Source organism: Vicugna pacos, chromosome 2, assembly GCF_048564905.1.
Source record: "Vicugna pacos chromosome 2, VicPac4, whole genome shotgun sequence".
In the NCBI taxonomy this organism is placed as follows: domain Eukaryota; kingdom Metazoa; phylum Chordata; class Mammalia; order Artiodactyla; family Camelidae; genus Vicugna; species Vicugna pacos.
Window position 1 is genome coordinate 23217512 of NC_132988.1, and position 14759 is coordinate 23232270.

The following is a 14759-nucleotide window of genomic DNA, read 5'->3' on the forward strand; positions in this document are numbered from 1 at the left end:
TGAGTTAGGAGAACTTGTCTCTATAATCATTAAATTTTATATAAATTTATTCATAAAATTATATCATGATTACAAGTCACACATATTAATTAGCATATCAAATGTATTTATTTTAACTTTTACTGGGACTAGAATCAGAAGTTCCTTAATTGAGATGATTTGAATGATTTGAACTGCGGTTTGGCTTTAAAAGACCTTTGGACAAGGAGTCAGAAGACCTGGGCATTGTCATGTCACCTCTCTGGGTCAGACAGTGGCCTTGTCTTAAAATGAGCAGACTCTTCTGATGGCCTCTAAAGGCCCTTTAGGATGTCATGGTTATAGGAAATCACCTTCAGCACAAGCACTAGAAGATATCCTTGCTGATTAGTTTTTCTCAAATCAGAAATGCAACCCCCCTCTTCCTATTATTTTTATTGATTTTACAATATAAAATCCATTCAAAATCTTTTGCCTAGTCTCTTTTCTCCCACTTAATAATGGTTCACTTGTTAGCCCTTGTGATAGGTAGTAGGGCAAAAGTAAAAAAATCACGAAATAAATGGAGTTGGAAGGGACCATGACAGATCATCTGGCCTGGCCATCTGCAAGTACAGCATGTTTTAGTGCTTGCTTGAGCTATAAATAACCACAGTATCCAGCCAAGTCTGCATCACTTTAACATGGCCCAAAGTGCCGGTCAAACCTAGGAACTTTCCTTTATTTATCCTTGGAACTCTTTTGCTTGACTTGGCTGAAGTTTCTGGAAAACCATCTAATTCTAGAATAGAGTCTGAAATGAATATGTGTAGAAAATTGGAATCTATAGGCAAGGCAGAATCCAGATACTTTTACGTAAACCTTGTGCATTTTTACCTCTATCCCTCTCTTGAGGGCAGTCCCATCCCTGCCTCTGACCTCTTGTTTCAGCCTCACTGCTTTGGGGCTTAAAGAGATCATGTGCAAAGAGCTAGCACCATGCCAAGCTTGGAGTAGGGGCTCAAGAATGGCTTTGCACAAGTTCTATGATATGAGCTGCTTGAGTCTTGCTATTTTTCTGCACACCTAGAATAGTGCTAGGTGTACTGGAGGTGCTTGGTAAATGCTTAGTAAACTTACTAACTTGCTCATGTATCCTCTTTTCTTTTTCTGTCCCTCCACTCTCTTTCTGAGGGTCCGTTTCTCTCTTCTCTCCCTTGAAGAAACCAAAGTTATTACGGGAAAAAGGAGATTGGTGTGGGGGCCCTTCTTCAGTCACTTGTCTTGGATGAGAAAAATGGAAAATTTGGGGGAGTGTGGTCATGGGACAGGATGAAGGCAGCTTCTCGGAGAAAGATTCTCTGGTTGATTTGTGAGTAAGGATTTCCAGAGGAAAAAGCTCATCTAAGCTAGTTTATTCCAACCACAAATTCCACCTTGAGATGTTTTAGAGAGGGATGACAGAGTGGCCCTGGTAAGAAGCAGCTGGAGTTTAGTAGTTAACTCCTGTCTCTGAGTTCCCCTCGAGGAACCCAGTTACCTGGTGGGCACATGGTTCCCTGAAGGAGAGGCCTGCCTGGCTTTTTGGTGCCTGGCAACCCTAGTCCTTGCACTGGGTCCCCTTGTCCTTCAAGTTCCTTAAGGTCTACATTTTCCTGTCTTTCCTGCCCCAGAGTGTTTCTAATGCTCGGTGATACACAGGGATCTTCTCAAGAATGTTCAGGCTCTCTTGTGAAGGGCTCTTTTCAATTGCAAAGAGAACAAGCCATAAAGTCCTTAGAGCGCAGACACTTCTTACCCCGCCCAGCTTGCTTCCTCCCTACTTCTAATTTGCAAACAGAACCTGAGTCAGATTAAACTCCTTGTTCTTCCCGAAGCCCTTCATGCGCTCTCACGTTTCTCAGTCTTTGCCTGTGTCTTATATTCTGCCTAGAATGCTCTTCCCTTAGCCTGTATGTTCGAGGTTGAAAGTAGACCGTTCAAAGATACCCCTGGTCTGATCTTTGAGCCTGTGAATGTTACCTTCTATGGACAAAGAAAAGTAAAGGGTCAGTGGGTATGTGAAGTTAATGAGTTTAACCTGGGAAGATAATCCTGGATTACCTGGGTGGGCCCTAAATGTAATCAGCTGTTTCCTTTCAGAAGGGAGGCGGAGGGAGACGATCCACGCGGCGGCGGAGGAGCCACTGGAAGGCGAAGGTCGAGCTGGAAGTGCGGTGCGCAGAAGCAGAGGCACTCTGGCAGCCCCCAGGTGCTGAAAGGGGCAAGGAGCAGCTCTCTGAGGGCCTCCGGAGGAAGCGCAGCTCTGCCAACGCCCAGTGTTGCTGATACCAGACTTCGAGCCTGCAGAACTGTGAGTGAATACATTTCTGCCTCTCTAAACTACCAAGCTTGTGGTCATTTGTTGCAGCAACCATAATAAAACGAATGCACTTTCATGCCAGGCTAGCCCTACTTAATCTCTATAGCTTAGGTGTTACCTCTCCAAAAAGTTCTCCCGTATGCCCCTTCGGTCCAAGTTAAAGGAACCTCTTCTATGTTCCCACAGCAGCTTGCGCTCGCTTTTATTAAAGAACCCATCACCTTTGACTGCTAATGCCTCGTAACTTGTTTATTTCACCCCTAAGTCTTGGCAACCTGAGGGTGAGGACGGTGGCTTTCAACTCACCCTCTATGCTGCGGTAGGGGCTGGCACCCTGGAGGTTCGTTGTAAACGCTGTTGAAGACACGATGGCATGTGATTTCTATCATTCTATCAGCCACAATTCTAATTGGAATGCAGTATTAACCATATCATACTTTATTTTCGTCGTCCGATTGGGAAGATTAATCACACACTATTTTCAGGACTCGTAGGCAAGTTGACGCCTACCGAGAGGGTGTGGGGCGCCATAACTGATTTCCGGCGGAGGCAGCTGTGATGCTGGCAGGCTCCAGCACGGCCCCCTCCGCACTCCTCAATGGTGACGGCTCTTATTCCTTCCAGTCTCTCCTCTTGCTGGTGTCACTGGACCAAGATGTGTCAAATCTAGTCCTAGTTTCTCATCTCATGTGAGGGGTTCAGCCCAGGTTTTTGCTCAATTCCTTCATGTTGTTTAAAGTCTGCTTTCCTGCATCTGGTTCCTGGCGTCGCAATTGCCGATTCCTGATGTGAAATTCTGTGCCGTTGCATGTGCTTTGTGTGGGTGGAGCCCCTGTGATGAAGCCGGTGTTGTGTGAGGATTAAGCTCATGGTGTTGTTCAGGCCACATAACAGGGAGAGTGACTGGGTTGATGGATTTTCATCAGAAGGTTGTTGCAGGAATCTGGATTAGTGAGTCATGAGGACCCGGCCCCAGTGGATGATAAATGAGTGGGAAGGGATTAAATCAAAACACATGCTGTTACTTACATTTCCAGCCCATATCGGTCTGAATTTTCTATTTAAGCATACTGAATGGCCAGTGATACTGAGTTTGCAACTGCTGTGATTTGGGGAATCTCAGGCCTGCCCATAGTCCCCCCCACCCCCCGTTTTTTCTTCTAGGAGTTGGGTCTGCTTGGTGGAACATCTCCCCAGCTTTTTTGCTCCAGGTTTCTGATCAGACAGACCCACCAAGGACTCTGTCGATTCCCGCCTGAAGCTCCAGTCCACTCTGACTGTCTGGAACAAAGGCTTCACTCTTCTGGCCCTGCTTTTGCTTCCATCCCATCATCCCTAATTAGATTAGAACCTTCACTTAATTCCCTACACCGAATTGACACTAAACTCTATATTTATTAAAGTTTTACTGACAGTTCAGGAATAATGGCAGAAAACACCATGGGAATTTACAACCAGTTATGAGACATGTGTGTTCTGCATCTCAGGCCCAATTTGGCTTTTGGAGCCATACCCCCACCCCTGACACTACCTCTTTCCCCATTTCCCCCTTCCAGGGCTTTAGGGAGCTGCTTTGGAACCTGAACCCAATTACCATGCAGCTCAGAGAGAGAAAGAGGAAGTCTTCAGACTATTTTCTGATTTAGGATGCTTGGATGTGGGAATGTCCTCTCCCTTCAGGGGGAACCACACAAGGTCTTGCAGGATAGCACGCAGCAGGTTGACATCTATGCATTCTGGCTTTGCTGCCTTTTGAAAAACCACAGCGTGAGAGCTAACAATGGTCCAGCACAGCTCCTTTTTACAACTGCTCCTCCAAAATGAATTGAAGACAAAGCCTGCAAATTTTTCTGGCAATCTTTTCAACGTTAGATTTCTACTTACTGTAAAAGGCAGTGAAACACCACCACCAACACAAAATAAACAAAACCCTCCAAATTAACAAGAGATGATTTAAAATACAGTGCACTGAATCAGTCTCGCAGAACCAGAATAATACCTTTTCTGGCCCCACACTCCGCTCTCTTCTCTCCTACCCAGATAAAGGCAGCTCCTAGGCAGAGTCCTGTTTGCATCTCAAAACAATACCCTCAACTTGTCTAAAACAACTTTCTAAAACAAAACAGGTTGAAAGGGACTTCAAAGCCTCCTTCAGGATCAATGGATCGATTCTTTACGTTTGTGTAATTAAAGGATCCATTCTGATGACTTCCCCCGCAAATAAATCGTGTTCTGCAGGTGCCTTTCTGCTACCATTGACAAGGCTTAAAAAGACCTTGAGGCTTTGAAATGATAGTTTTCCCAGGTTCTGCGCATTGAGTCTTCAAAAACCCTGGTATCCAGGCCTCAGTAATAAAATAAAGCCTTTTCCATATGGAACTTCCGGCAGAACAGGTGGTTCCCTGATACAATAATTAAAGTGGAGAAAGATTAAGGTTTTCAAACCTGGGGAAGTGATAGAATAATGTGTGAGATTGATAGACTTGTGAGAAAGGAGAATGGTTTGGGATGGTAAGATAAAAACTTGAGGTTCAGGTGTAATTGATGACCTTTTTTTTTTGTCAACTCCAGTCCCAGGATGTGGGATTTGGGTGAAATTTTAGCTTTGATTGTTTCCAAATTCAGCAGCAGACATGAAGAGTCCTGTCATTAGAATATAACAGAATAGCCTTTTTATTTTAGGCTTTGGAGGTAAGAAATGAGTTGAATTTTTGCAGCTTAGGGGTCCCCTAAACATCGGAGTCATTGTGTAAGACTATTCATTAGGGCAGAATTCTCAGCTGAAATGGGATTTTGCAGAATTTACAGTTATCAGAGTTGCACAGTTTAGACAAGTTAGCAGATGGTTTTAGTACAATTTTAAAAACTATATTAATAGTCTCCTTAATACAAGCTGAAGACACCTGTCAAAAATCATTATTTTATTGCCCAGCATTTCTCTAGAATTTGGTAATATGAAGCAAGGTCTCACCAATAACACTATTCCATTTTCATCATTATGCTTAATTATTTTGCTACTTTATCTGCATATGTATAGAATCTAATCCATTAAGTATAATTACAATTGTATTTTAATTACTAAAGTGTTTTATTTTGAAACTTCCTAGAGGGTTATTTCATTTTCTCAGGTAGTAAGCAAAGAGTCAATTCTTACCCTTACTAAAGTGACTTGCTTTCTCTTAACAGTTTTTTTTTTAAATTAGCAATAGTGATAATTGTTCTTGAGAGTTAGATAGTATATTGCATGTTTGATTTTCTGTTTGTCAATAAAACATTTCTTTTTCCTGTTTTTTCTTGATTCTAGACCTTTCTCTTATTTAGATGCAAACACACACACTTAGCTGTTAACAGTACCCTTTAATCTTTCTGCAGCGTATTCCTTGATGCCTGTCTTAATCTTTAAACAAGCTTCTCTTTAAATTTCAATACACTTGAAGTAGGTTCCTTTAGCTTATTAATGACTTATTTATTGACACCTATTTTCTTGTTGGATTAAAAAATAATTATATTGGTGTATGCTTGATCAACTTCTTAGTAAATCACTTCAATGTTCATATCCTTCTGTCTTCAATTTAAGGTAATGAAAATTAATCAATCTACTGTAGACACACCAAAACGTAACTTTTCCCTACTGGGTCTCAATAACCTTCATGCATCTGCTACCTAAAATACAATGATAATTTTTTCTTGTTTCAGAAAACATTGGAAAATGATTGTTATTGTTTCCTAAGGTATCCCCAATTTTTCAATTTCATTCAAACTCATCTGAATTTGTGAGAACTTTAGCTTTTCTTTGAACTTTTTTAGAAATTAGTAAGAGCACTGGGAGAAAATATTTGCAAACCATATAGCTGTGAAAGAACTTGTGTCTAGGCTATATAAAGAGCTCTAAAAACTCAACAGTAAAGAAACAAAGAATCCAATTAGAAAATGGGCAAAAGACATGAACAGACATTTCACCAAAGAAGGACACATAAGCACACACACACAAAGTTGTTTAACATTGTTAGCTACTAGGGAAATTCAAATTCAAATCACAGTCTGTTTGATTTGTAAATAAGTCTATTTGTGTCATTTTTTTTTTGGATTTCACATATAAGTGATATCATATGGTATTTTTCTTTCTTTTAACACAATATTGTAAATTGACTATAGTTCAGTTAAAAAAAAAGCCACACTGAGATCTTATCACACACATATTAGAACAGCTAGAATTAACAACCTCAAATAGTAGCAAGAATATGGAGAAACTGGAATCAGTCATCTATTGCTGGTGTGAATATAAATTGATACAGACACTGTACAACATAGTCTGATGATTTCTTATAAAACTATATGTGCACATAGCATAAGGACCAGGAATTACACTAAGATTTTTATTTCTCTGGAGTAAATGCCAATGTCTACACAAAAACCTGTATGCAGACATGTACAGCAGCATTATTTGTAATAGCCTCAAACTGGAAATGACCCAAATGTTCCTCAGTGGGTGAAGGGTTAAACAGACACTGGTACATCCATGCAATGGAATACTACTCAGCAATTAAAAAGGTACAAACTATTGATACATTCAGCAACTTGGATGGCTCTGAAGGGCATTTATGCTCAATGGGAGCAAAAAGCCAATCTCAAAATGTTACTGTATGATTGCATTTATATGAAATTCTTGAAAAGATATAACTATAGAGACAGAAACAGCATTGAGAAAGACTAAGTGTAAATATAAAGGAGTAGTGTGAGAGAGTTCTTTGGTGATGGAACAGGTCTGTACCTGATGGTGGTTGTAGTTACACAAATTTTACATGGGATTAAATTGCATAGAAACACACACATACATACACAGGAAAGCATATAAACACTAATGAAAACTTAGTGTGTTTGCAGCCTAGTTAATAGTATTGTTCCAATGTAAATTTCCTGGTTTGACAATGTTGTATGTTACATACTATGTTAGCATTAGAGAAGCTGGGGGAGGGTTCAAGGAATTCTATGTACTATTTCTATATACTATTTTTATAACTTCTCATGAATTTGCAATCATTTTAAGGTAAAAAGTTAAAAAAATGAGTAATGGAGAACTTAAAATACTAGCTAGCCATTTCAGTAGTAAGCTGCATACAAAAATCTTTAGAATAGTAAGTTGCTCAAGGAAATTCATGAAATAGAATGATTTTTTTTTACTATGTCTGAAAATCACAATACTGGATTACTTATGAATATATTATGGCTTAATATGATGAAATAAAACTGACACTCAAAAGAGATTAGACTCATAGTATATTTGCCTCGTCATATGGAGTAGAACCATATTTTCATTGTCTGCCCTCTTGAGAGGAAGGGAAAAGGAGGAGGAGCAGGGTTTAATGGGGAAGGAAGTTGTTACTTGATAGATCTATGAATTAGTAGGAAGTTTTATCTAATTTGCTGGAAAATAAGGAGTCTATTAGTCAATATAATTAGAGCTCTCTGCTGCAACAAGCAAATCATGAAATCTCAGTGGCTTACCATGTGAAGGTGCCATCCTGTAGGATGTTTATAAAGGCCAGGCCTGGGAAGTAGCTTTGATCACTTCTACCAGCATGCCCTGGGCCAGAACCTTGTCACCTAGCAACCTAATTTGAAGGGAGGCTGCGATATGTAACAAAGGACCACATGAATATGCTACAAAGAAAAGGAAAGAAATTAGAGGGAAACTTGTACACCCTCCAACAACTGCATTAATTTACATCCCTTCAACATAGTAACATACTGTTATTTTTAACATCTTATACATTCATTTTGTTTATCTCACTCCCTTGCCAGCATTAGCCCATTTCTTTTTTCTACTTTGGAGTGAAAATCCTGGGAGGAATTGTCTCTCTTCACTGTCTTCCATTCCATCTCTAGTGACTCTACTTACGACTTCACTCCTTGCTGCTTCTCAGTCTCCTCTGCTGATTCCATACCTTTTCCCCAGTCCTTTAATGTTGGTGCACCCCAGGTCTTAGCGGTTAACCCGTTCTCTACCCACAACTCACTCCCTTGACCATCTCATTGAACCCCAGCATTTTAAATACCATCACTATTCCAATAACTATCTCCAGCACAGACCTCTGAGACAGGCTTACATAATCTGTCTGCTGCTACCTTCTCTGTATCTCTTTCTCCCATTTGTTCATTCACTCTGCTCTAACTACCTGACCTTAAGCTCCCTCTACCTGGCATACTCATCTTCCAAGGCTGTAGGTTTTGGCCAGCAAAGCCCGCTGTGGATGAAAGGATTACTGAAGACTATAGCAAGTGAAGAGAGGTGAGAGGGAGCTGGAGACCAAGTCTCTGAGACCCCCTTAGACTCTCTCATTTATTGAGCACGATCTTCAAACAGAGTGACGTATGTCATTGGAATTTGAACAGAGCAAGGCGTTAAGTCATAAATCTTAAGCAATTTAAATAAAAGGTTAAACTGTTCTAGGTTAAGATCTGCTAAGAGATAATGAAAGGACTGGGAAGTGTAGGAATCTCATGAATCAAAGATTCATGTCACAGATAAGTGAAGCATGCCCTGCGGTTTTCCGCTGTGCAGTGCGGCCCTACAACTTACTAACCCCTGACTGTGCTCCCACACAAGGCTTTCATTCCTTATAGGTTTTAGCTCTACTTTTACTTTCTTAGATTTCCTTGATGATCTATATAAAATTGAAGTCTACCCCTTACCCTGAATTCCTTAGTCCTTTGGCTACTTTATTTCCTCAAAGTCATTGATCACTCTGATACACTAGTACATTAGCACCAAAAAAGAGAGTTGAGCTGTCCTTTGAAGCCAGGCATTGACTTCTCCTCTCTAGCTATGGGAGTCCTAGGAGGCATATTCAACCAAAAGAAGGCTGTTTGTCTCCATTGAAAATTTATTGTTTGATGTAGCCACCTTCATTATATCTCAGTTAGATTTCCTGGATAACTTGCTGCAGTTTCTACATTGGCCATTGCTACTTCACCTGGTACTTTGATGTTACAGAAAAGGTTTCTTTCCTTAAGCCTCATGAACCAGCCTCTGCTAGCTTCAGGCTTTTCTTCTACAGCTTCCTCAGCTGTCTCAGCCTTCATAGAACTGAAGAGAGTCAGAGTCAGGGCCTTGTTCTGGGTGAGGCTTTGGCTGAAGGGGATGAGGTGGCTGGTTTGATCTTCTATCCAGACCGCTCAAACTTTCTCCATTTCAGCAATAAGGCTGTTTCACTTTCTTATCATTCACATGTTCACTGGAGTAGCACTTTTAATTTCCTTCAAGAACTTTTCCTTTGCATTCACAACTTGGCTAACTGTTTGGTACAAGAGGCCTAGCTTTCAGCCTGTCTCACCTTTTCAACATGCCTTCCTCATTAAGCTTCATCATTTCTAGCTTTTGATTTAAAGTGAGAGATGTGTGACTGCTTCTTTCACTTGAACACTTAGAGGCCCTTGTAGGGTTATTAATTGGCCTCATTTCAATATTGTGACTCAGGGAGTAGGGAGAGAGATGGAGTGGCCAGTTGGTGGAGCTGTCAGAACATACACAGTATTTATTGATTAAGTCCGCTGTCTTATATGATTACAATAGTGACATCAAAGATCACCAATCACAGATCACTGTAAGAAATAGAATAATAATGAAACAGTTTGAAATATTGCAAAAGTCAACAGTATGTGAATAGGGACACAAAGTGAGCAAAATGTTGGTAAAAATGATGTCAATAGACTTGCTCAACACAGGATTGCAACAAACCAATTTGTACAAAGTGCAGTATCTATGAAATACAGTTAAGCAAAGCACAGTGAGACAGGCTATACCTGTTATCTGACAGAATACCTGAAAACAAATTACAAAACAAAAATTATTGAAGTGAAAAAGCCATGTTGCAATAGAAACAACAGTAGTCTGAAATCACAATACTAGGTTAAACAAAGCTTAGGAATTTGTTTGTTAGGTATGGTGAAACAGGTGAAGTAGAATCAATCTGAAGATTTTATTAGGTTGGGAGAGTGGAGAAGGCAAGCTATCCTAAAGGTCTAATCTAATTGGGTTAAGGTCGGGAGCAAATGAGACATAGAACATCTCAGTGGTGGAAATAATTGGCATATTGTGAGTTTCAGGAAGGAAAGTTGTCACTAGCAGAAGTAAAGAGTACAGTAAAATGTCTAAATAAAAAGAAGAAAAAAAATCAGTGAATACTGACTTCATTAAATTAGCCCAAAATCAGAAAGGAAAGAAACAACAAAATTGAATGATACTAAATGTTAGGGGCAAAAATAAAACCTAGTAAATTAAATGTGAATAGGCTGTCAAAGATAGTTGTATCAGGTAAAAAAACAAAATCCCAAAATGTATTATTTACAAGAAACATTTAAAGCAGGATGATAGAAAAGATGTTTAAAAACATAAATTGGGTTAAAGAAAAAGCAAACAAAAGCACTAGTGGCAGTGTTAATATTAGACCATAGTTAATCAAACTAAAGTTAAAAACACTTAAACAAGATAAAAAACATTGACAGTATAAATAGGAATATGGATTATGTAATTATGGGAAGCAAAATTTATGAGTAAATTATAAACCAGGCTGTACTAAATAAACATCAGAATATTAAAATAAGTAATGCAAAAAAAAAAAACTTAGAAATACAAGGAAAACCTGGTAAGTATTCAGCTATAATGGGAAATTTCCATATACATCATCCAAATGGGCTAAATCTAGCACCCCAAAGTAAGCAAGAACATATAAAATAGAAAAAATATAACCAATACATATGATTTTATCTTTTACCCCTATTTGTCTATATTAAGCAGCAAAGGCTGCCATAACAAAACACCACTGGGTGGCTAAAACAACAGAAACTTATTTTCTCATGGTTCTGGAGGCTGGGAATCCAAGATTAAAATGTTGGTGGGTTTTTTTTTCCAAAGGCCTGTCTCCTTGTTGGAAACAACTGCTTTCTTGCTGTGTCCTCACATGGCCTTTTCTCCATTCATGTGGTCTCCTGGTATCTTTGTCTTCTTATGTGGATATGTGGACACTAGTTTTGTTGGATCAGGGTCCCATCCTCATGACCTCATTTAACCTTAACTACATCCTTAAGGACCTTTTCTCCAAATACAGTTACATTGGGGGTTTGGGCTTTAACTTATGAATTCTAGGGGGACAAATTTCAGTCCATAACATGCTCAGACTTTAGATCTATATATGGAATATCTACACTTTTATTTTCATGGAATATTTATAAAAATTGATTTTTTACTTGACCACACACACACACACACACACACAGCCTTTAACCAAGTCAAAGGCAAAAAAATGGAGAGTCAAAATGTTAATGATAATTCAATTAAAAAACAAGGTGATGAAAAAGTATCAACTATTTGAAAATTAAGAAATATTCCCATAATTAACTCTGAAATTAAAAAAGAAATTCAAACTTTATAAACTATCTTGAAATAATAAACAAAAATATTCATATAAAATCTTTTTTCAGCAAAAGCTACATTAAGAGGAAAATATATAGCACTGAATGTCGTAATTCTTAACACTAAAAATACAGGAACCTGATACACAGTTTTAGAAATTAGAAAAAGAAGAATAAAATTAACCAAAAGATATTGGAAAGATACATAGTAAAGATAGAAGTTGAAATGGATGTAGAAACAACAAACAGAGTTGAAAGGAAAATAAATTCAAGGGCTCGTTCTATGGAAAGACTGATTAAATAGATGAAATCTTCCACAAGTCTGGTGAAGAGTGAGAGAGAAAATACAAAGTGGATAAAACACAAATGACGAAGGACTTTAAACATTATAAAATAATATTTACTGGTGCTCTTTGGTAATAAATTTGAAAATCTAGATGAAATGGATGGTTTTGATCAAAAGGTATGTTTTATCAACAAAAAAAATGTTTGATTGGACCCATTGTTGTAGAAGGGACTGGAAAGGGCATTTAAAGATCGACTATTAAAACAGGCACCCGAGTCCAGATGGTCTCACAGCTGAGTTTCTAGCCAGCCTTTAAAGAACAGATGATTGCAGTGTTATTTAAACTATTCCAGACGTCAGAACTAGACTGAAAGTTCTTCAAATTTTATGTAAACAGGTGAACATTAATAGCAAAACTCTCACCAATACAATACAAAAAGAACCCCTCCAACCAAAGGCTGTTATCACTGTTGAATATAGATGCAAACATTCTAAATAAAATAAGCAAATTCAATTCAGCAGTATATCAAAATAATATACCCTCTGACCAATTAGGGTCTATTCCATAATGAAAATATAATCAAATATCAGGAAATCTATCAACATAATCACATCATAGAACATAAACTCTTTCAGATATCAAAGTGCTTGAGGGAAAGAATTTGGCAAGTTTTTTTAACTGCTGTATCTGCAGTACCTGGAACAACACTTGTCCTGTGTTGTCTACTCTGAGTATTTGGGGATCAAATGGATTATGTTAATTAAATCAAAGGAGAAAGACTATATATAATTATATGCAATGGCATGTAGTAAATGTTGAACAAACAACTCTCCACCCAAAAAAAAAAAAATTGCCCTAATTTGTTGCATTGGCTGATTTCCATGGTGCAAGTACTTCCATTGTGGCCATTTTAAAAGAGTTCAGACCTTAGCCAATGTGACACCACTGGATGGAGTTGAGAAAGGATTTGCACAGTTGGATCTCGTCAGCCTGGGTGAGCTAGCTCAGGCCCACCACTGATGACATGGATCAATGCTCAAAGGGCATTTGGATAGTGGGCAGCCACTCTTAAACAAGTAATAGAGGACTGTTACTTAAATGTGATGAATTACGTTTGCTAAAACCTCCAAATAAATACAATTTAATTATGGAACCACTAAAACTATTTCAACTAAAATCAAGAGCGAACAGAAATCGCTATTATTATAGTACTCAACAGTGTTTTGGAGAGACTTGCAAATGTGGGAAAATAACAATGTTAAGAAAATGAGTATACATTGGAAAAGAAACGGTATCTCTTCGGGCAAACAATATACTAGAGAAATCAAGGTACTCTGTTTTGGTTTTTGTTTGTTTTAATAAAGTATAACGGATAACAATAAAAAAAAAAAAGAAAGAAAGCACAACCAAACCAAACCAAACCAAGCACTGTTAGAATTCATAAGAAAAGTTGGTGAGGTGATTTAATACAAAATAAAAAACTGATACTTCTATATCAGCTCTCCACAACTAGCAATGGAGATGGCAAAAGTAGGCCATTAACAAAGTCCTTATTTTCTGTTATTGACCATACACACCCTCAGGTATTGATGCTCTTCAACGGTAGCATCCCAATTTGAACTAATCAAAAGGAAACACATGAAGGATGATGTGGAGGTCAAGCATATGTCACTAGGATGAGGGGGACAAGCATGAAGTAAGGATTTTGTGACACTCATTGCTTGGAAATATAAAAAAATCTGTTTATTAAGTTCTCAAAGCAGGGGCATTTTTTTTTGGTCTTTACTGTTATTGCCAAATATTAGGATTATACCTATTTTTTACATACTTGGACTCTTATAATAGTTGTTATGGTCCTTAAGATTCAGAGTAGCATGGAAAAGACAGGCTGGTCTGGCTCATAGACTCTTAAGAGAGTTTGTTGCCTTCATGATACCTGGTGCAGTAAGTGAATGTAATATATAATTCTCAGGTGTATCTCAAAGAAGGAAATGTTCACCAAGTTGCCATGCATGTTAATACTTTGATATCTTCTCTGACATTCTGCTGTTTTACCTCTTGTCATTATCACCTGCCATATGTCAAAATGTTTGGGGGATGGGGAGACACCTTAATATTTATATTGCTGGAGCTTCAGTTTTTCAGATAATCTTGGTCTATAATACCTTCAATGAACAAGTCATACATTTCCAGTGATTCTAGATTCCTGGTAACCCCATAACATATTAAGGCTTTGATTGGTTTATTAAAAGTCCTACATTTCATAGATTTCCTGCCATGAACAGTGGAAATCTTTATCCAGGGAGTAATAAAAATTGTTGAGGTGGGGTGGGTGCTACTGGGACAGTATTTTAAGGCACTTGTTTTTGGACTTAGCTGTGTTTTTGAATCACTTGTGGAGGTATGGTTAGAATTAAAATGAAGTTGGGGCACTGAAAGGAATAAGCTTTAGCAGTTTGGAAGATCTCCTTATATAGGATGGTTGATCCAAAGTGTATTTACATAGTGAAATAAATCACCATGATTCTCAAGGCTACTGTTCTAACACAGTGCTGGGAACGTTCAGTGGGAAATAAAGAGGTGGTTTTACAGCTTGTGGACACACATCATGAACTCTAGACAAATAATCTTAGTAGTTCCAAATGTGAATGTCATCAAGTGTATCTTCATGGAAGAAAAGATTCGGAAATGCTGATATATATAAGACTTTACCAGTATGCCTTTGTGCAGAGGAAATCAGT

At 38.3% G+C, this 14759-nt stretch overlaps 1 long non-coding RNA gene across 1 annotated transcript; it reads right to left on the reverse strand.

The window, feature by feature from the left end:
* Nucleotides 1-2742: 2742 nt before the first annotated feature.
* LOC140685621 (uncharacterized) lies at nt 2743-7904 on the reverse strand. Its single transcript, XR_012058873.1, has 2 exons — nt 7826-7904; nt 2743-3263 (listed from the first exon to the last, which is right to left on the reverse strand). It is a non-coding gene; the product is annotated as an uncharacterized lncRNA (long non-coding RNA).
* Nucleotides 7905-14759: the final 6855 nt, after the last annotated feature.